The 23862-nt window shown below is 34.4% G+C and overlaps 1 pseudogene across 1 annotated transcript; it reads right to left on the bottom strand.

Moving 5' to 3' along the window:
• Nucleotides 1-14301: 14301 nt before the first annotated feature.
• Nucleotides 14302-15249, bottom strand: LOC308642063 (olfactory receptor 56B1-like; annotated as a pseudogene). Its single transcript has one exon. The product of its transcript is annotated as an olfactory receptor 56B1-like (transcript).
• Between the last annotated feature and the right edge of the window lie 8613 nt (nt 15250-23862).

Below are 23862 nucleotides of genomic sequence, written 5' to 3'. Positions count from 1 at the left end.
GTGCCATCCATTTCCCTGAAAATTCTATGATTTTGTCATTTTTTATTGCTGCATAGTACTCCATTGTGTATAGATGCCACATTTTTTTTATCCATTCGTCTATTGAAGGGCATCTGGGTTGGTTCCACAGTCTAGCTATTGTGAATTGTGCTGCTATGAACATCGATGTGGCAGTGTCCCTGTAGCATGCTCTTTTAAGGTCTTCAGGGAATAGTCCGAGAAGGGCAATAGCAGGGTCAAATGGTGGTTCCATTCCCAGCTTTCCCAGGAATCTCCAAACTGCTTTCCAAATTGGCCGCACCAATTTGCAGTCCCACCAGCAATGTACAAGTGTACCCTTTTCTCCACATCCTCGCCAGCACTTGTTGTTGTTTGAATTCATAGTGGCTGCCAATCTTACTGGAGTGAGATGGTATCTTAGGGTGGTTTTGATTTGCATTTCTCTGACTGCTAGAGATGGAGAGCATTTTTTCATGTACTTGTTGATTGATTGTATATCCTCCTCTGAGAAGTGTCTGTTCAGGTCCTTGGCCCATTTGTTGATTGGGTTATTTGTTATCTTATTGTCTAGTTTTTTGAGTTCTTTGTATACTCTGGATATTAGGGCTCTATCTGAAGTGTGAGGAGTAAAAATTCGTTCCCAGGATGTAGGCTCCCTATTTACCTCTCTTATTGTTTCTTTTGCTGAAAAAAAACTTTTAAGTTTAATTAAGTCCCATTTGTTGATTCTAGTTGTTAACTCTTGTGCTATGGGTGTCCTATTAAGGAATTTGGAGCCCGACCCCACAATCTGTAGATCTGAGCCAACTTTATCTTCTATCAGACGCAGAGTTTCTGATTTGATATCAAGCTCCTTGATCCATTTTGAGTTAACTTTTGTGCATGGCGAGAGAAAGGGATTCAGTTTCATTTTGTTGCATATGGATTTCCAGTTTTCCCAACACCATTTGTTGAAGATGCTATCCTTCCTCCATTGCATGCTTATAGCCCCTTTATCAAATATAAGATAGTGGTAACTTTGTGGGTTAGTCTCTGTGTCCTCTATTTTATACCATTGGTCCACCCGCCTGTTTTGGTACCAGTACCATGCTGTTTTTGTCACTATTGCTCTGTAATATAGTTTGAAATCTGGTATCGCTATACCGCCTGATTCACTCTTTCTGCTTAGAATTGCTTTTGCTATTCTGGGTCTTTTATTTTTCCATATGAATTTCATGATTGCTTTATCTATTTCTACAAGAAATGCCGTTGGGATTTTGATTGGCATTGCATTAAATCTATAAAGAACTTTTGGTAATATCGCCATTTTGATGATGTTTGTTCTGCCTATCCATGAACAGGGTATATTTTTCCATCTTCTAAGATCTTCTTCTACTTCTCTCTTTAGGGTTCTGTAGTTTTCATTGTATAAATCTTTCACCTCTTTTGTTAGGTTGATTCCCAAGTATCTTATTTTTTTTGAGGATATTGTGAATGGAGTGTTTTTCCTCATTTCCATTTCAGAAGTTTTGTTGCTGATATACAGAAATGCCTTTGATTTGTGCGTATTGATTTTATATCCTGCCACTTTGCTGAATTCATTTATTAGTTCTAGTAGTTTCTTTGTGGACCCTTTTGGGTCTTCTAGGTATAGAATCATGTCATCTGCAAATAGTGATAATTTAAGTTCTTCTTTTCCAATTTTTATGCCTTTAATTTCTTTCGTCTGTCTAATTGCTCTGGCCAGTGTTTCGAGAACTATATTGAATAGAAGTGGAGATAGAGGGCATCCCTGTCTTGTTCCGGATTTTAGAGGGAATGCCTTCAACTTTTGTCCATTCAGAATGATGCTAGCCTGAGGCTTAGCATAGATAGCTTTTACAATGTCAAGGTAAGTTTCTGTTATCCCTAGTTTTTCTAATGTTTTGAACATAAAGGCATGCTGTACTTTGTCGAATGCTTTCTCTGCATCTATCGAGATGATCATATGGTTCTTATCTTTAAGTCTATTGATGTGGTGAATAACATTTATTGATTTCCGTATGTTGAACCATCCTTGCATCCCAGGGATGAATCCTACTTGATCATGGTGCACTATTTTTTTGATGTGTTTTTGTATTCGATTCGCCAGAATTTTATTGAGGATTTTTGCATCTAGGTTCATTAGAGATATTGGTCTGTAGTTTTCTTTCTTTGAGGTGTCTTTGTCTGGTTTCGGGATCAGGGTGATGTTGGCCTCATAGAATGAATTTGGAAGAGCTCCCTCTTTTTCTATTTCCTGAAATAACTTGAAAAGTATTGGTATTAATTCTTCTTTAAAGGTTTTGTAAAACTCCGCTGTATACCCATCCGGTACTGGGCTTTTCTTGGTTGGTAGTCTTTTGATGGCTTCTTCAATTTCATCTATTGATATTGGTCTGTTCAGATTGTCTTTATCCTCCTGACTCAGTCTGGGCAAATCATATGACTTAAGAAATTTATCGATGTCTTCACTATCCTCTATTTTATTGGAATATAGATTTTCAAAATAATTTCTAATTGTCTTCTGTATTTCTGTAGCATCTGTTGTAATATTGCCTTTTTCATCCCGTATGTTAGTAATTTGAGTTCTCTCTCTTCTTCTCTTCGTTAGCATGGCTAAAGGTCTGTCGATCTTATTTATTTTTTCGAAGAACCAACTTTTAGTTTTGTTAATTTTTTCAATAGTTTCTTTTGTTTCAATTTCATTAATTTCCGCTCTGATTTTAATTATTTCTTGCCTTCTGCTACATTTGCTGTTGTTTTGCTCTTCCTTTTCTAGGGCTTTGAGTTGGAGTGTGAGCTCATTTATTTGTTGGTTTCTTCTTTTTTTGAGGAATGACCACCAGGCGATGAACTTTCCTCTTAAAACTGCTTTCATTGTGTCCCATAGATTCCGATATGTTGTGTCTGTATTTTCGTTTATCTCTAAGAATTTTTTGATTTCCTCCTTTATGTCTTCTGTAACCCATTGATCATTCAGTAACATATTGTTCATTTTCCATGTGATGTAGGATATTTCCTTCCTTCTTTTATCATTGATTTCCAGTTTCATTCCATTATGATCAGATAAAATGCATGGTATTATCCCCACCCCTTTATATTTACTGAGGTTTGCCCTATGGCATAATATATGGTCTATTTTTGAGAAGGATCCATGTGCTGCTGAGAAGAAAGTATATCCATTTGATGATGGTTGATATATTCTATATAAGTCAGTTAAGTCTAGGTTATTGATTGTGGTATTGAGTTCTATAGTTTCTTTATTTAACTTTTGTTTGGAGGATCTGTCCAATGGTGAGAGAGGTGTGTTGAAGTCTCCCATAATTATTGTGTTGTGGTCTATTTGATTCTTGAATTTGAGGAGAATTTGTTTTGTGAATGTCGCAGCACCATTGTTTGGTGCGTAAATATTGATAATTGTTATGTCTTGTTGGTGAATGGTTCCTTTTAACAGTATATAATGACCTTCTTTATCCCTTTTGATTAACTTAGTCTTGAAGTCGATTTTATTCGATATGAGGATGGCCACCCCTGCTTGCTTACGAGGACCATGTGCGTGGTATATTTTTTCCCATCCTTTCACCTTCAGCCTGTGTATGTCTTTTCCCATCAGATGTGTGTCCTGGAGGCAGCATATTGTTGGATTTATTTTTTTAATCCATGATACCAGCCTATGTCGCTTTATTGGAGAGTTTAAGCCATTAACATTCAGAGTTACTATTGATATGTGGTTTGAACTTCCATCCATGTTTGATTGTTTATCCTTTTTTAAAAAAAAAAAAAATTTAGTTTGTCTCTCCATGATTGTCTTTCCCCTTGCCCTCTGTCTTTACTGCGGCACTTCCCACTGATGGTTTTGGTTATTGTTTTTCATTTCTTCCTCGTGTAGTGTTTTGCTCAAAATGCTTTGCAATGCTGGTTTTCTGGCTGCAAATTCTTTTAACTTTTGTTTATCATGAAAGATTTTTATTTCGTTGTCATACCTGAAGCTTAATTTTGCTGGATACAGAATTCTTGGTTGGCATCCATTGTCTTTCAGTGTTTGAAATACATTGTTCCATGACCTTCTTGCTTTCAGTGTCTGTGATGAAAAATCCGTGGTAAACCGTATTGGTTTACCCCTAAATGTAATCTGTCTCCTTTCTCTTGTAGCTTTTAATATTTTCTCTTTGTTCTGTATATTGGATATCTTCATAACAATGTGTCTTGGCGTTGGTCTACTGTGATTTTATGTGCTCGGTGTCCTGTATGCATCTTCAATTTGTATATCTGTTTCCTTTTTTATTTCTGGAAAGTTTTCTGTAATTATTTCCTTCAGCAAGTTTCTCATTCCCTTGGTTTGAATCTCTGTACCTTCTTCTATCCCGATGACTCGCAAGTTCGGTTTCTTAATGTTATCCCATAATTCTTGGATGTTTTTCTCGTGATTTTTTACCAGCCTTTCTGAGTTGGCTAGACTCTTTTCAAGATGGTGTATTTTGTCTTCATTATCTGATGTTCTGGTTTCTACTTGCTCCACTCTGTTAGTGATACTCTCAATTGAGTTTTTAATTTGGTTTATCGTTTCCTTCATTTCTAGAATTATTGTTTGATTATTTTTTATAGTCTCTATCTCCTGATAAAGATGCTTAACTTCTTCTTTTATCTTTTTGTGAAATGCATTCTCAATGTGTTCTTTCGCTGCTTGAATTTGCTGTCTTGTATCCTCTTTAAGGTTCCATTCCATCTGTCTTAGGTGTTCCTTGAGTTCTTTATATGACCATTTTTCTGATGACTCTAGGTCCTCCTGAATATTTAGGCTGTCCTGCGTTGATTGTACTCCTTTTCTTCCTTGTTTTTTGAAGCTGCTCATGTTGTTTCTTGTTCTGTTTGACTGCTGAGTTACTGTTTACTCCTATAAATTAGTTTGATGCTTGGGAGGAAAGGTATTTGAAGGGAAGGAAAGAAGTCTCTAAAGAGAATGAGAGTAGGCAGGTAGAATTCAAGAAAAAAGGGGGGATAAGAAAAATGAGAAGACTAAAGAAGAAAAAGAATAGGAACTAAAAAAGAAAAAGATTAAAAAAAATAATAATAATAATTAAAAAAATTTAAGTTAAAATTAGTAGAAAAAAAAATTTAAAAAATATTTTGTAAAAAAAAATTAATAAAACAACAAGAAAGAAAAAAATGAAAATGAAAGAAAAACCTAAATCAAAAAAAAAAAAAAAAGGAGAAAAGAAAAAGAAAAAAAAACCTAATAAATGCAGTCTTAGAGTTTGATTAACTTCTCTTCCAGTAGATGGCGCTGTGCCCTCCAGGCCAAGTTTCTCCTGTCAATACGCGGGAACCAGTCACTGTGCAGCAGCTCCTCCCAGACTGGGCGAGTCTCCAATCCTGAGTGTCTAGGGCCTCCTCTTGTGTCTAGTCACTTCCCACTTTTTCTCTAGCCAGGCCCCTCTCACCACAATACTGGCTACACGCCAAGTCTGCTGCTCCTGGGAGCCCTGTTTTCATGAATGACTGGGCACACTCTTCCAGTTTGCCATTCCCTCAGACCCTAAGCTTGTAGAGTTTGGGGCTGAGAATCCTCAGCGGCTTTTACTTGCCCTCTGGTATCCACTTCCCGTAGGTGGTGCAAGAGGCCTCAGCAGTCAGCCCTGGTGGGAGCGGTATTTCCGCTTGCGAGACCCGCACCACCTCTGATTCCCTCGGGCTGGCTGAAGCACTCACAAGAGAGCTGGGAGGTGCCCTTAGGGGAGAGCTGGGAGGGGCTCTTAGAGTTTTCCCGATGTGTGGAGAGGCAAGGCTATGGGATCACACACCTGTTTCAACAAAGTTATCTCCGCAGCAGTCTGATGACATGGTTTCCCTTTGTCGGGAGACTAATTCAACGGGTGGGTCCTTCTCTCCCAAGCCCCGTTTCAAACCTGTGGCCACTACTTATGAAGGCTCGGTAGGCATTTACCTTCGTAGGATGAGAAGGGCTGACCCGTTGTTTCAGCGGGATGGATTAATGCCGAGTCATAGCTGTTTGTCTGCGGGAAGCAGGTGACCGGGAGTTTGAATTCAGCGGGCCAGAGCTCAGTGCGTGTTCTCGGATCACTTGGATTTTAAATTTAAATTTACATCAATTATTTTAAAGACTGATTCACATCTACATAATTCATAACAAAGTATAACTAGGAGTTTTTGTTAGAATACCTGATTTAACTGTTAATTGTTGTGCACAATCACTGTGTATGTGATCTTAAAGAAGAATGCCTTGATCACCTCACTGATGGCCAAAAAACATAATGACTGATGCCAGGCACGGTGGTATAAACCAGTAATCCTAACAACTCAGGGAGGCAGTAGAAGTTGGAAGCCAACCTCCACAATTCAGTGAGGCCCTAAGCAACTTAGTGAGACCTTATCTCAAAGTGAAATATAAAAAGGGCTTGGAAAAGTTAAGTACTCCTGGGTTCATTCCCGAGTACCAAAATAAAATTAAAATTAATGACTGACATTTATTGTTGGTTACCAAGCACTGTTCAAAGCATTCTAGAATTATTAAATGACATTTCTCAAAGGATCCTAGGATCTCACCAGCCAATGAAATGCTTGATTTAGTCTTCTCATTTTTTATGATGCATGCTTCTTGTCCTTTCCAATATCTAGTCTATGTGCATTTCTAATTTTTTTTTCTCAAATTAAACTTCTACTCATAATTGAAAGTTGCTAATGGTGCTTAACATAAATGACTTTATTAAAAAATAATAAAATCTATGAATGGTAACAGGTCATTTCTTTTATTGTTTCTATAAATCTTCATGTATTATGGCCAGGCATTGACAACTAAAAATAATTTATTAAAAATACAATCATGGGGCTGGGTTTGAATCAGTGGTAGAGTGCTTATCTGGCACATGTGAGGCACTGGGTTGGAGCCTTAGCATCACATAACAAATAAAATTAAGGCATTCTGTCCATCTACAACTACCAAAGAATTTATAAAATATAAAATATAAATAAATAAAATGATATTGCTGGGGAAAATTAAAGACTTTGTTAAAGCATACCGCCATCATTTAATTGTTCAGGCTGCATAGTTGTATTTTCTTATCATAAACCAACATCTGGAAGACAAGTGAGATAAATCACAAGGCAACTTCTTTCAAAAACTGTGAAAAAATTCAGGTTGTACACATTAATTAGTACACTTTTCAAGGGCATAAATTTAGGCTATGACAAAGTCTTAGAGCTATTCCGGTGTCAAAGGAGCACCTGTGTATTTAACCTAGTCTCAAGAGGACCTATCAGTGAAATGGGCAAATGCTGTAGACCTGAAGCATTATGACAATCCTGACATATCAGAATGGTGGGGATCGTATTCTTTCCTATTTGCTATTTTTCCTACTTATATAAACTTGTATTCTTGGTTTTGTGATGGACAATCCTCTATCTTTTGGTGTTCCCTTTGCCTACATTCCTCAAATATGGCCAAATCCTACTCATTATTCAAACAAAACCATCATCAGGAAGACAAAGATGTCCTTAAGACATGATAGTGATTCATCCTCTAAATGCTCAAAAAATAATGCAATTACCAACAGCTGGGATGAATCGTAAGAAATCCATTGGTTCAAAAATTATTCTCTTTACTTCTCCTTATCTGATGATACCATAAACATAAATTCATATTTAGTAATCCTTCACAGTTTAATAAAATAAATTATGTTAAGGACAGTATACAACAAAACATCACCAGTGTCTATCAAATCAATTTACAAATAATACATATTTATAAAGGTATCTTTAAAATAAAAAATAAAAATAGATGAATAATGAATGCATGACATGTTGAAATTCACTTTGAGAATTACTAAATTGTAATCTAAGTTTTATCACTTAGTGCATAAAACACACTAGAAGAAAGAAAACTACAAGTTATATTCCTTAAGATTACTGAGAAAGATAAATAAATAAAGCTTTATTGTCATAAAGTATAGAGAAAAAGAAAATGAAAAGAAAATATAAAATGACAAAGATATATATTTATATTATAATATGTTTATATTAGTTTGGGCAAGAAAAACAAATCATTTAAACTTCCGATTACAAAATACAATTATAATTACTTTTAAATTACTTATGCAGCTTGAAGGAGTGTATAGAATAAAAATAAAACACAACGGTTTAAAAATGTATACAGATATTTTTTAAATAAACAGTATCCCAAAGTATCAGGGAGGTTATATTAATGTTAGACAAAGAGAATTCAAAGGAAAAACACTTGGGTCAAGAGCACTTTGGAGAAATAAAATGCTTGGCATTTTGACATTAAAGCTAATTGTATCAATATGTTTGATTCCAGGCCTTATAAGATAGTTTCATAATACAAATGATGAAAGACAGATTCACATTCATATTTTGTGAACACAGAAGGAAAGTTAAAATATGGACTTCTTATAAAACACTCTTAATTTTCTATTTAAGATAAGTGGATTAGACATAAGCTAAAATGTTAACCTTGGAATTTCAAGGAGTGTATTAATTTTTATCTTAGAATAAAGCAGAAAATTTGGCCTTTTCAACAAAGAAAGGATTTTCTGTTAAAAACCAAAATTACAAACAAGGTTTTGTCCTTACAACTCAGTAAATTTGTAAATTATATTTTTATTCAACATATTCAGGACTCTTACACATATATTATTAGGTTAAAACATATATAGTCTGTACATGTGTGGAGATATTTATATTTTTTTCACACAAACAAATAAATAATATGCATTTAATTAAGGTTGAAATAAGAAGTTTATAAAATTATGTTTCAATAATTTACAACTATTTAGTATGAACTAGTCAATAGGGTCATTATTCTTTCCTCCCTCTATACCTCTTTAGTACATTAAACAGTACCTCTTAACTGTAAAGTTCAGTACTTGCTTCAAGATATACATTGCATTGTAAATATCATTCCACAAAGCACATTCACAGCTTCTCTTGGAGTTAAAGTATTTTATGTAAAGTGTGCAAAATGTTAGATTATGGTCTTAATTATAGTTGTGCAAAAAAAGCAATTGCCTAGGGTAGTGAAAAAGATACTATGGCTATATTCTGACCCTACATGTGCCCAAGTATGAGAAGATAGTTCTATTACACTTTAAATATGTATCCATGTATCAGAAGCAGACAGAAAAATTAACAGAAATTTCTGGTTTGTGGTGCAAAACTGTTATCTCCAAACACTCAGGAGGCTGAAGCAGGAGCATCATCAACTTAGTGAGACCCTGTCTCAAAAACTAAAACAGGCATAAGTGTGTAGCTAAGTGGTGCAATTGCTCCTGGGTTCAATCTCTGGTGCCACACACATAAACACAAAAGGAATAATAAAATAATAAATAACTCCTAAACAGAAAATATTTTTTGATTACTTGTCCACTTTTCTGAAGTACTTCTAAAATACTAGGTAAACATTTTCTCATATTTACTTGTCATGTGTATGGCTTTGTCACTATAACTGGTCTTTTGCTTACACAAGTTAGTTCCATCTTCAGTACATTCACAAACTATCCAAGATCGAAATTAAGGACTCTAGTACTAACTACAAATGTAAGCAGTTGCCTTTGTAAAACAGACCTAAAACAATTTCAACACATCATTATTTAATTTCTTCTGCAGAGAAATTGATTCAGCTATGCTAAGGTGTGGGCAGAAAAACTGAATTAGTAATATTTATGCATGAGTATCACCATCTAAAATATAACTTTGATTTTATCTGCTATTTGTCCTCATTCTTAAACTCTGTAGGTAATACTTTTTTCTATTAAACCATCTTAAGTTATTTGTATCATTCTTCTTTTCATATGAGGTTGCTTGTTCTATCTAGATTTTGCTACACAAAACAAAGACATTTCTCAGTCTTTCCAGAAAATAACCAAGAAAAATTAGACTCTGATTTCAAGGAATAAGGGAGCAACAGGTAAACAGTAAGCAACAGAACTCTACTCTAGTTTTTTTTTCATTTCTCCATTTCATGGGAATGATACACACCTGACATCCATCACTATCAAATCAGTATTTCCTATTTGGATATAGAAATAACATGGATTATCATTATCACCCAAAGGCAACTGAATTTTAGTGTTGGATTTTGGAACACAAACATTTTCCAAACAATCCAACCTCACACAACACTGTTGCCTTCAAATTATGTGAAGATAATCAGATTTATTTCTGGAAAAATAATAAGCAATTTGTTTTATATCCAACACTCGTCTCCACTTTATCATACAGCTTACAGAAAATAATCTTGTCATTATCGCCTCTTTTATAGTTTTGAATACCTTAATTTTTGTGTTGGGCAATAGTAAGCTGAATATAATCTAGTCCAGGTGTTCAGGGTCTTGGTTGAAGGAAAACACAATCCTAGAATAAATGTGCATGCACAGATGTTAAACTCTGGATTCTTTTATATCTGTACTATTGAATGGATGCCACATGTCCCCACGAGACTATTTCAGAATATCAGAGACACGATGCTGCTATGGAAATCAACTTAAGTTCTATGGGGAGAGAAAAAGAATAAGACTGAATTCATAGTGCACACATTATGATAAGAAAGGAAATAATATCCTATGTGTGTTTTGTCTCTTAGGAAGTATTCACAAGAAAGGAAGAAAATAAAAATGTATGTTATTTTAGTGAGATTTAATCCTATGGCAGATATGTGTTTGCTTTTTATTCACTGCTTTATGTAAAACAATCAAAAGTACTTAAGCAGAGAATGTTTTATGCATTCATACCATAATTCATTTATTAAATTTCTTTCATTATTAATGTAGCACTTTATCCATTTAATTAATGTTTATGGAGTTTTTTTTTTTTTGTTTGTTTTTTTTTTTTTACTTTCTGAGCTAGGCTAGGAATTGTGTGAACATGGCTCCTTGTTCAAAAGGTTTCTTTCAAGTAAGAAAAATGAATGGTAAATATTATAGTGGTCTTAAACATCATCAAAACTGAAATTATCAAATGTATATATTTTTAAATTATCTTAGTGTCCTGAAATACATTGTTGTTAAAGAAAATGGTTAGGCATATTTCTACATTAATAAGTATATGTATGTATTGATATGCATTTATTGTTTTAACAAAATTTGATACTACTATTTTACAACATAATGACTACTATATTGATTTAAAGTTATTTAAGTGGTATATTCCAAAAAAAGGGTTCCTGTGATGGCATATGTGTATAATTTATTTATACAGGGCATATATAGATATAAACATTTTGAGAAGAAATGTTATGATAAATGAGCATCACTGTGAAACTTCTATGACATTTCTGATCTAATTATTTCTCAAAATAAATTTCTGCAGTGTATTAGATTCTCTGTCCTTTCTCTCATTACAATACGTATCTGCCAAATTTATAATAAACTATAATCTAATCATCATTTAATAATGGTACTGATTGCTGAATAAAAAAAATATTTTAAAAATTTATATTGCTAGCTGGGCTCAGTTTCACATGCCAGCAACTTGCAGGGATAAAGCAGGAAAATTGAAAGTTTAGGGCAACTTAATGACCATATCTTCAAAATAAATTTTTAAAAAAGATTAGGGATGTAGCTCAGTGGTAGAATGCCTCTGGGTTAAAACCCAGTACTGAAAATAAAAACTATATAGCCAAATTTAATGCATTGTGATGGAAGTTGCTTTTATTATTTCTCCTTTTGAGACTTGATGGTAATTGGGTAATTTCAGTAATAAGAATATGATCTAGTTGTCTTAATGTTTTATATATGCTTGAAAAAAGTACATCTTATCTATACAGACATGGAAATGTTAACCACCATGATCATGTGATCACTTTATAACAATAGGTTAGGGTGGAGAAAAAGATACTGTGGCTATATACCTTATGTAATGTGATATTTTGTTTCACCTATTAGTTGTTAAATGGGCTTTTTGTTGTTGGTCTTTTTTATGCAATGGCTTTTTTGTTGTTCTTTTTAGTAGAATCTATTTTGATGTACTGATACAAGCATGGAGTATGCTTGTGTTATTCTAATTAGGATCCCTGTCTTATGCTAATTCTAATTAGGATCCCTATCTTATGCATGAACACGATGTTGAGATTCAAAGTAGTGTACAAATGATAAGGGAATGAATCTGACATAACTTTCTTATGTAAATATATAAAAGTTTATTGACTGATCATACTTCAGAAAAACTGGAGGAAAAATCAAGATCAAAGATCATATTACAAAAAGACATGATAACTAAATAAAATATTTGGTCTTGGATCGAATCTAAAACATGAAAATAATTGCCATAAAGGATATTATAGAGATGTTTGTAAAATACATATGTGTTCTATGGATTAGTTTGTACTATAGTATCAGTGTAATTTTTTTTCATTTTATGGTTATATTGATCATTGTCTTTATTATTGTAAATACACAGTGAATTATTTTAGTGAATACAAACTGTGTCTATGACTTACTTTCAAATAGTTCATAAAAAGTGTACATAAACACATATATAGATGTACACTTGGTAATAAAGAGAAAATCATGAAGTAATGGAGCAAAATATAAATAATTGATGATTCTCTATAAAGAATATGCATAATTTCTTGTTCTAATCTTACATTACCATGAACTTAAAATAACATCAAAATATAAACAATTTAAATTATGTTATAGATAATATAGCAGACAATAAGTTAATTAAGATATTGGATTTTGTTCAGGATTCTGTTATATCTTCTGGCAGCTTCTAAAGTTGTATTCTTTCTTCATTTAAAATAAATAGCTGTTTATTTTCAAATTCTTATTTTCTAAAGAAAGCCCTTCAATTTGAATACGCTTAAACTCTAGAAAACCTGGATCTGAACCTGGAAGCCTACAGGGAGACAGGGAAAACCAGTCCATGTGAGAGGAGAACAATCCTCTCCCTACTCCACCTCTCTCACATAGAGACACATGTATAAACATAGAAACACACAGATACAAACATAGCCCCACACACTAGAAGAGAGACCAGGTAGCTTAAAGGGACTGGATGTAAGTTAGTTCTTATGAATTTCAAACTGCCAAATCAAAAAAAAAAAATGAGTTGCACTCTCCCTGGGTTCTATGATAAACTTCTATAAACTGTGTTAGGTTATACACTTTGGGCTGATGTGGGATGAAATGAGATGCTGTTCCTTAAACCAGAGAAGCTTCTTGATTTCCACACTCAGGACAGTGGTGTAGAATAAATGCTCTTCAATCTGCATCCACAATAAACAAACACTGGGGTGACTTTTGCTTGGTTTTCTTTTCTGTAACAACATCATTACTTTGAAAATCCATGGTTTACACTCCTTACTTCTTCTCACAATGTTCTCTTCATTTTCCTTATGCTTTGCAGCTTTTAATAGGCCCTTGCACATCTTCATGATAGGTTTGATTCTTCTGGACAGTAGTGTGTACATTTTTGTACTGGGATATCATGGCATCTTTGGTTATAATGTACAAATAAAAATACAGAGAAAATCTGTCATCTCGGTTTTATTTATTTCACTTAGTTCTCCTAATTTTAGTGCTAATCCTTATTTGGGAGAAACTGAAAATATCAAACTCATGTTTTCTTAAATTATCTTAATGTCTCGAAATACATTGTCATTAAAGAAAATGGTTTCATGGATCCATAAAACATCATGTCTTTTGTCTTTATTGTATTACCTGAAAAATATTCACGTCTCACAAAGAAATAGATTCAGGCTAATAAAGGAAACTCTTCACATTATTTTCATCATATCTGAGACCCAAGTAGAATGACCCTTTTTAATCTAACTGAAAGGAGAGTGACAATACATAATATATGATAGATTTTCTAGCTACTAGTAGACCTGAACACCAAATTAATATTCATATTTCAATATATACCTTGTGAAATATCCCAGCTACTTATTGATAGACTCTGAGTGTATATTCAAAAGAAAACAGAAAAGATCAAAATCCAAAGAAAAGCACACAGGTCAGATTGAAATATAAGATAAAATATGTTATGCCTTATTTTTTCTCTTTGCTGGTTTAAAGATTATAAAAAGGGGTACAATAACATTCTGATAGTATGACATGTAATTCATGCTCCTGTCACTTATTTTCTAGGTTGACTATGTGCACTCTTTCTTTCTTGCCTTTTCAGAAGCCTTCACAATTATTTATGTAAAAAGGAAAAAAAAGGGTCTCAAAGGCATGCTCTCACTCCTCTGTCTGCTTTGAAATTCTACTATGCAGTTAGAATAAGCTAAAGTTTATGTACACCAAGGAGAAGGTTTCTAGTGTATTACTTCTTTCTTAAACCTAAGCAAAACACTTTCTGGAAGCCTTCTCTGAGTTCTCTGTTTCTAAGTGCACAAATGATAGAATTGATGGATGGAGGAATGATGTTGTGCAGCACGTTGAGTAGAACTGGAATCAAAGCATTCTTAGTCTCTGCCAGGTGAGTTGCTGAAACCACTACAACAGGCGTGTAGAAGAAGAAGATGAGGATGAGATGGGAGCTGCAAGTGCTTAGAGCCTTGGAGACACCTTCATCAGAGTTCAGCCTAAAGACAGAGCACAGAATCAAGCATAGGACAGTATAATAAGACTTAAATCACTCCCCTTCCCAAGCCATGCCAGAACCAATTGACAAATACTATTGGGCCTCCTATCATCACAAGCCAGGCTTGTCACCCCAAGATGAAAGCACAGGCAATGTTTAATTTCATTCCTGGAACAGTAATGACATTGAGCTGCAAGTACAGGTACTGGAATGACAAGCCATTTCTAAGCACCATGAACAGGGTAGCTTTGATGATAAAGGAATTGGTGACAATCAGTGGGTATGGAAGAGGATGACAAATAGCTACATATCTATCAAAAGCCATGCAGAAGAAGACACCAGACTCCATGCCTAGAAAGCAATTAATGACATAAATCTGAGCAAAGCACTCTGGGAGGCTAATGGCCTTGGCATCAAACCAGAAGATGGCCAGGATCTTTGATGGTGGTGGCCAGGCCCATGTCCACCACAGAGAGGATGCCCAGAAAGAGGTACATAGGCTGCTTCAGAGAAGGTCTTGGTAGATGGTGGTGAGGATGAAGATGTTTGCACCAATTGTGGAGAGATAGAGCAGTGCCAAAAGAAAGGAGAGCCAGTGCTGCCAGCTGTGAATGCCTGGGAATCCCATCAGAATGAATTTGAGTCCTGGAATTTGGAGCTATTGGAGACTTTGAAAGATGTAGACATATTTTATTATGAGAAAAAGAAAAACAATTTTTCAGCATTGTTATCTCTAAATATTGTCATTATTAAACATTATATTTGAACATTTTCTATATAGATTGAGGCTATAACAAAATGACTGTTCCAGTCTATATCTTACAGTGATTTAAGGTGAATTCTTAGAAAATTCCAGGATTTTTGCAAGAAAGGAAACTTAAAAGTCACAATCTTTGTTCTGTGTGTGTACCTTGGTAGCAGAGTGCTTGCTTAGCATGCATGGGTTCAATCCCCTACACTGCCAAGACAACAACAACAACAAAGACAATTACTATGTTGAATATCTAGAGAAATTTCTCATAAATCTCAAATATCCTTTTGTATCATATTCAATTATCCCATGATGGAATATTTATGTAACGATTCTATCCTTTCTCAAACTTTTTTTTTTTTCTGAAACTTATGCAATTAAGTGGATGTGCTTGTTTTCTTCATATTTATCCCAAGGTTCCTTGACTCAGGTGTTTATTAACTAATAATAACTAGACTTTTAGTGTGGAATCATAAATGAGTAATGAAATTTTGGGGGCATTTCATTACAAGTTGATTCCATCAATGTTTTATTTTAGCCTACAAAATTTTATAATAATAAACTTCAATGACATGCAGAAATAAACTATGTCACAGATTGGGGGTAGAATATTTCCTTTTATGTTATTTTGTGTGCCCATCTAAGGAGATCACAAAAGAATTGCTTTACAGGAAATTAATTGATGGTAGATGAATATTTCAAATAAGAATGATATAATGGCATAGATCTTAACACTTTTTTCACTAGTTAAGTCCTAAAAAACTTTGAAAAGTACAATTAAGTATAACCAATATGATTTTAAAAAATTATTGTGCTAAGAACACTGAATATGATTTCCACCATCTTAAAATTTTTAGTGCATGATACAGAATTGTTAATGATAAGTACAATGTTGAACAAAAGGTCTCTGAGATTTGTAACCACTGAGTAGGAAATTTATCCTACCTAGCAAGTAAGAATGATTTATCTATCATATTGAGGGAACTGTCAGGGGATACTCAGAATTATGTTAAAAATTAAATAACTAGACTTATCAAAATTAGACTTATTATCTTGCTTTTCATATAGTTTTTATCTTGTAAGGTCACCCAACCAGTCAAGCCTGAAACAAGTTTAGAAGTAACACAGTCTTCTTTTTCTTTTCTATCAGATAAGAATTCCAAAAGAGAACTGGAATGGGAATCATTTGGTTATACAAAACCTGCTATTTCTGTGAAATCCTCATTTATCACTTTATAGCCTCATGTTGCATAGCCTTTTCTCTTTGATGTAATCCCATTTTTTTCTTTTTAAGCTACATATTTTATTTATTTAATTTATTTACTCATCATATTCAGACAAATTATTGTTGTATATATTTGTGGGGCACAAAGTAGTGTTAAAATTTTTAATACATTGTGAAAAGATTAAGTTAAATTTATTAATGTACTCATCATCCAAAATATTTAATATTTTAACCAGATTATTACAGTCTGGCTGGGCACAAAATAACCAAGCCACCACACTCTTGTAGATTCTAACAGCAACTCTTTATTCCCGAACTCTCACCAACACTCTACATGCACCATCTGGGAAAATACACTCCCTCCACTGGGCTCTGCATACCAATACTCTCAGAACCCCACGAGAACTCAATGGGAACTCTAAAGGAGCGGGCGCCTGAGGAAGCAGGATATGCCCTAATCCTGGGGCCACCCTATTCTCAGCAGGATCCACCCTAAACCTGGAGCCTCCCTAATCCCTGAGCAGGGTCACCTTTCAAACCAAAATGCCATGTGTCCTACTTGGCTATGGCTCTCAGCAGCTCCCCCCTTCTGATTAATAAAACAACAAGCAATGTGGCTTAGGGACCGTGCCTGTTAGGTTGTCCAATTCAACATATGGTTCTTACCGTCATCAGATGAGCTGACTCTAGGCGTCAGCCTCCTGTCTTAGGTTGGTACCACTGTAATTGGATCATACCCGTCACTGACTACCGGTCCAGCATACAGCCATACTTGTGGATAGGCCTATGCACTAGTGGGGGGGGTGAGGTTCTTTGCCTCACCTCTGTTGGCCCCCAAATTTTAGACCATCACTAGCAGAAGGGAGGAGGATACAGAAATGCCATGACACCAAGCCAATTGATGGCTCCTTTGGAAAAATTGTATCACCGGTGACACCATCAGCAAAGATACGCCAGCACTACCACAACTCGCTGCACCAACTGATAGTTCACAATGCATACAAGTGATACATAGTCCAGGCAAGTTCTGCAAACATTTCAAAGCAGAGGAATCTATTAATATGTCCATTTCCTCCCAAAGAAAATCGACTCCTTGATTGAGCATTACTTGTTGAGTTATTATTCATTGATGCATCAGTATATACAGTTTACTGTGATAGCTATCAAAAAAGCTGTAGTTTGGTTTTATCTTTGTCTTCACCAGCACTGGGATGAAGATAGGAATTCTGGCAATGATGGCTAAAAAAAAATATGTAACATTCCAACAGGCACTGAGAAAACAATTTTCTGAGCAATTTACATTATCCTGAACAGAATTATTAAATATACTGAGAAGGAAAGGTGAAAGTAAACAAACAGATTTGTTAACCTCCTTATTTGTACACATATTAAAACAATCCTCAACAGCTGTTTACCCAATTTAAATTAAACCATTAAAATCACGTGAATAATAATAAAAAAATTTGGATCCATTTTTTCATGAGCGCTCCTCATATATGATATATGGGCATATACACATACAGACATACAACACAAAACAGAAGTGTGCACACACACATACAACACATAAAACAATAGTAAAGGCCTTGTAGCTTTACCTAGGTGAAATCTCCATTGCAATGTTTAAAAACTCTACAGTCAAAAAATAAAACTGATCAGAAAAACATTAACCTAGGTCTGTATGAGCTCAAAAATAAAATAGAACTTTATGATGTGTGAAAAGGCAATAATAAAATAGATATTGAAAAAAGCATCCTGGTTAATTGCTGTTGCAGATGTGAAAATAGCCAAGCTGGAGCTCTGGATATCAGCTGTTATGGATTTGAGTCAAATCATCTTCTTTTTGGTCTGTGGAAATCGCTTTGCTTAATCTTTCTGGAATCCAAATCGGCTTCTGTTCTCCCTGTGGAAACACACAAACAGAACCCCAACTCCAGACAATCACTGGGTCAGGACCTTTCCATTGTTCTGTTAGAATATCCTTCCAAAGTACCTTAGGCTTATGTACATTTTGGGGGCACATATGCCTTTCTGCAGCACTAAGCCCTGATGAAACCAAATTTTAAAAGTTTCAAGTAAAAAGGGTTATTTTAAGTTTATCTTTGGGGAACATATACCCCTTTCCAATTCCCTCTTTTTGCTTTAATAAGTACATTTTAATAGTTTGATGAGCTCTTTCAACTATGCTTTGTCCCTGTGGATTGTATGGGATTCCTGTTAAGTAAAACATTAACTGATTTTTCTTCAGGGATGATGTTCCAAAATATCCTATATGCATCCTTTGGAAATTTAAAAATCCTTTTAAATTCAAGTCTTCCAAAAGCATTTTGCCTTAGTTTTTAGAATTACTTTAGTCCTTTTAATTTTTTGATGTGGTTTTAAACCAATTTCCTTCTAGTTTAATGTTTTCTAAATTGGCTCTTGTCTATAAATTTTAACACCCTCATCTGAGACTTCTAATTTCTGCACCACCAGAAATTAAAGTTGATGGGCTGTTTGAAAAAAATTACTAATAATCTCCTTGTTCTTCTATTTTATCGAATATTTGACTTTAAACTTCTCTCTTCTACCTTTTTCTATCTTGAATGTCTGTGTCTAATAGTTGTCTTAGCCTTTTGCATTTTCTATCTGAAATACCTTTACTTGACATTTTCAACCATTTTCTATCTTATTTCTATCTTCTAGTTCCCCCCCCCAAGGTTTGTACATTGACCCTTAGTTGCTTTTTTCCTCCTAGTTTTCTTTTGTTTCCTATTTTGTGGGTTTAAAATTATTGTCTTCCTACATCTTCTCTATCTTCCTACATCTTTTCTATCTTTTTTTCACCTTCCTTTACTTCTGTCTTCAAAGTTTTTCACTTCAAATTTCTAATATTCTTTCTCCAAATTGTTTTTATCCTATTATCTTCCCATTTTTCATGGGTTTTTTTAAGTAATGCTTTTAAGATTAACTAGGCTTCCATGATGCAATCTTTCCTCTGTCATGAAGGCATCTTAACCACCTTCAATTTAACCTTTTAAAGCCTTTTGCAACTTAGATATTTTACAACTTTTTACTTTACCACAAAAAGATTATCTCATCTAGAAGCATTTCTTTTTCTTTTAACCTTCCATATTAAAATATATTTCCACATCTTGAATCTTTTAATATCTCTTTTCTAGCCATTAACCCTTTTTATAAATTCACATTCTGAAACAACTCTTATAAAATTTCTGATTTAGGCAAATTACTCCACTTTAATAAGATGAAATACTTTCATGTTTTTTATGGTACTATAATACTATAATTGAAACCCAACTGAAACTTCTTATACTCTTTGTATATAAATTACACCTGATAGAATCTTAACTCTTAGTAACCTTGTTTCAGCAAAGACATAGACACAAAGCAATATTAAACTTTTTTCCATTTACCAATTTATGAAAACACACATAATGTTTAAATATATTACCTTATGTAACTTAATAAGTAGAGTACTTGATTTTATATTTAATGGTTGATATTTTAACACTTCAGCTTTGTAAATTAATCAGATGTCTGTAAAAACCAAGATCTTAGACAAGTGTAGTAAACAGAACTAACCATCTCTTTCTTGTTTTAGAAAAATCCTTCTACAGGATACCATGATGGCCCCATTGTGATATATTCAACAACTTCTCTTTAAAAAGCCATGGGCTACATTTTTGTATTGTATCAACATATGCCCTAACTGTTTTTGGTCTTACTGGGGTGCCTCCTTCCTCTAACAATTTCTCTTCCTCGGGGGCGAACAACTTCAAACCTTGAGTCAACCATTTTCCCCAGTTTGCCTGAGAAAGTTCTAGGAACAGGCAACTTGAAATAAAAACAAAATAAATCAAAACAAGAACACATTGTTTTTAGAAATGGTCACCCATTTCTTTTGCTCTCCTTCAGGGGTGAGCAATTTCACTTACACCCAAGCTTCAGGTGCTCACCGCATGGGCCGCCAAATGCTGCAGTCTGGCTGGGCACAAAATAACCAAGCCACCACACTCTTGTAGATTCTAACAGCAACTCTTTATTCCCGAACTCTCACCGACACTCTACACGCACGTTCTGGGAAAATACACTCCCTCCACCTGGCTCTGCATACCAATACTCTCAGAACCCCACGAGAACTCAACGGGAACTCTAAAGGAGCGGGCACCTGAGGCAGCAGGATATATCCTAATCCTGGGGCCACCCTATTCCCAGCAGGATCCACCGTAAACCTGGAGCCACCCTAATCCCTGAGCAGGGTCACCTTTCAAACCAAAATGCCATGCGTCCTACTTGGCTATGGGTCTCAGCAGATTTATCCTCAGTAATTGAAACATTCAGTAATCAATTATTAATTATATTCAGGATTCTATATAATTGATGTAAGAATAAGAATTATTTCTCCCATACAACAGAAATGTTGTCCCCTTTTGCCCTCAGCTGCCCATTTTCCTAATCTCTAGACTCAGGTAAACACATTTATGCTCTCTTCTTTTAGGAGTTCCATTGTTTTAGATTCCACATGAGAGAGTATGCAGTATTTGTCTTTCTGTGTTTGGCTTATTTCACTTAGCATAATGTTCTCTAACTCCATTAATGTCACAAAAGGCAGATATTCTTTTCTAAGTCGAAGTACTATTTGTTTATATATATCACCCCTCTTTTTCTGGACTTCTCTTGATGGGCACTTAGATTGAATCCATAACTTGGCAATTGTAAATAATGTGGCAATGAACATGAATGTTCAGATATCTCTTTGAAATGTTGACTTAAAATCTTTTGTGTACATACCCAGAATAGGGACTGCTGGATCATAGAGGAATTCCATGTTTAGTTTTCCCCATATTCTTCTAAATGCTTCTCCCTGTTTGATATTTGTTTCTCCCTAGTGATCCAATTAAGAGAATGAATGAATCTGAGCTTACAGAAAAAGCATTGCTTGCCATTTTTTAAACAATTAGATTCTAACATGATATAAAATGTGATTTTGTTATGAAAGCATTTAATATACTATATATCCTAAGACAATATTCTTTTACAGGCAGGTAAATTCTCTTATACCATATGATCCTCATATTTTCTTATTCTACACTTAACCCCTTTTGCAGAGGCTTTACAAGAATCTGTATTCTTTTAGGGCAAAGAGCAAGGTCAATCTCTTCCAAGACATTAGCCAAACAGCTTTCTGTGTAGAATGATACATCAAATGGTCTGAGGTTTAGCCAATGTGCCCTTGATATGGTTTAAATCTAACTGTAGTTATGAGCAGAGATACAGTCTGATGTCTTCACAATGGAAACAGTATTTTACTATGCAAACAGCATTTTGAGAAAAACTTCATTATGAGATCAAGATGTATTCTCAAAAGAGATATGACACACGAATTATGAACATGAAGAATTTATGAAAAGGAATAAACAACTAAGTGATGTAAAGGCAATAGGCTTCCTTTAGAAGCATGAGGAGAAAAAGGCTCACAGAGAAAGGAGATTTCTAAGATGTTAAATCCCAAAATGCAACAAGAAGTTTAACTCAGAAATGTTTTTTTAATTAATGCAACCAGAGAACCTACATTTTGTATTTAGAAAAATATCTTATTCATGAAACCAAAGTATTCCTATGACAGATGGAAAATTTTAAATTGTTCTTCTGATAAAAATTCAGAGAATTTAAAATTATGTGGTTAGGGGGTTTCTTTAAATATTTTTTTTAAAGAAAGTATTTATTCTTTCAAAAATAAAGGGAAAATTTCTACTGTTGGAGAACATGGTAGAGTTTTTCAAAGTAATTGAAAAAGTAATTGTTGCTCTTCTCCTGGAAATTATGGTCTAGAAGGGAAAAAAGAGATTATTATTCTTTAATAAAAGAATATTATGGACTGGGGTTGTGGCTCAGCAGTAGAGCACTTGCCTAGTGCATTCGAGGCCCTGGGTTTGATCCTCAGTAACACACATAAATAAATAAAAAGAAAGGTATTGTGTCCAACTACAACTAAAAATTAATTTAAAAAATTTAAAAAAGTATTTTATTCTCTACTAATAAAAAGCAAACAGAGAATTATAGACTGAGATGGTGCTTTAAACAAAAGTACCCTCTAACATGAAAGCATATTATGAATGGAATGTATCTCATTGCCAGGATTTTTCTGAAATAAGGAAAATATTTATCAAAGGCCAAATACTTGAGTAGGACTTCAGTATTGTTATGTTTGAGGAGTGAGAAGTTAAAGTATTCTAACAACATAAAAATGCTATGACAGGTGACATGGCACATATAATGCAATAAAAGATAAGTGTGGCTGGAACACCCAAGATGTTGGGGGGAAATAGGCTATGGTGTGAGATGATGTTCTTAAGGTAATAGGAGCCAGAGATTTTTAAATAAATCTATGTCAAATAATATGGTGCCACTGGAAGTTTTCACAGGTAATTCAGGCATACCAACAATGTGGAAAACAGACTGTGAGAAGACTAAGGATAATTTGGATAGACAGCTGCAAGAGTAATTAATCCAAGGGAGAGAGGGCTACATCTGGAGTGAAGCAGGACAGGGAAAGACGAAAAGTAAAGGTGGATGGATTTAGAAGACATATATGGGTGACATCAATAATACTTCTGACCCCAAAATAATCCTAAGGTCCCGGAATATGCAGTGGGATGGAATGAGATGTTATTCATATATCTAGGTGTGATTAGAGAAGGATGGGTTGTAGAGAAGGATGGGTTGTAGACTAGGTTATGTTGAACATGAGGTGTGTGACTTGAACAAGTGAACAATGGGAACAAGTGGGAAGATAGCTCAGAGAGCAAGGAGCAAACTGACAAAAAATGAAATGATCGGTATCTTATTTTTAAATCATTGGAGACAATATTATTGGCACAGATTTCCTAGCAAATGAGGATGGTGAGAAGAGAAGGAAAGAGCACCTACATTTAAAATCTACCTAAATGTTGAGAGAAAAGGAAACCCATATATAACTGATTCAGAAAGAAAACACAGCAAGCAAATGGATTCATAATGTTACTCTGCTCACAAATCCAATAGTAGGGAAAATTTTCTTATAGATTAATTTTCTTGGGGAATATAGATAACTTTGGGGGAAGAATAATTGACTTTTGTAGTTCATAAGCCAAAATCATACTAGGATAAGTTAGAGAGAAGTCAGAAATTATAAAATAGAAAAATCGGTGCATATGAAAATTTGGGGGAAATGTACTCGTGTAAAACAATATAAAATCTATGTTGGAAAAATTCTCATGGTTTAAAATTGTTTGAAGTGGAAGTAGAATAGTTCCCACAGGTGGGGGTAAATTGATGTGAGAAA

Source organism: Spermophilus citellus (assembly GCF_964194105.1).
Source record: "Spermophilus citellus genome assembly, chromosome: 2".
Lineage (NCBI taxonomy): Eukaryota > Metazoa > Chordata > Mammalia > Rodentia > Sciuridae > Spermophilus > Spermophilus citellus.
The sequence above is the reverse complement of the archived record's forward strand: the minus strand, read 5'-3'. Positions and strand labels throughout refer to the sequence as shown.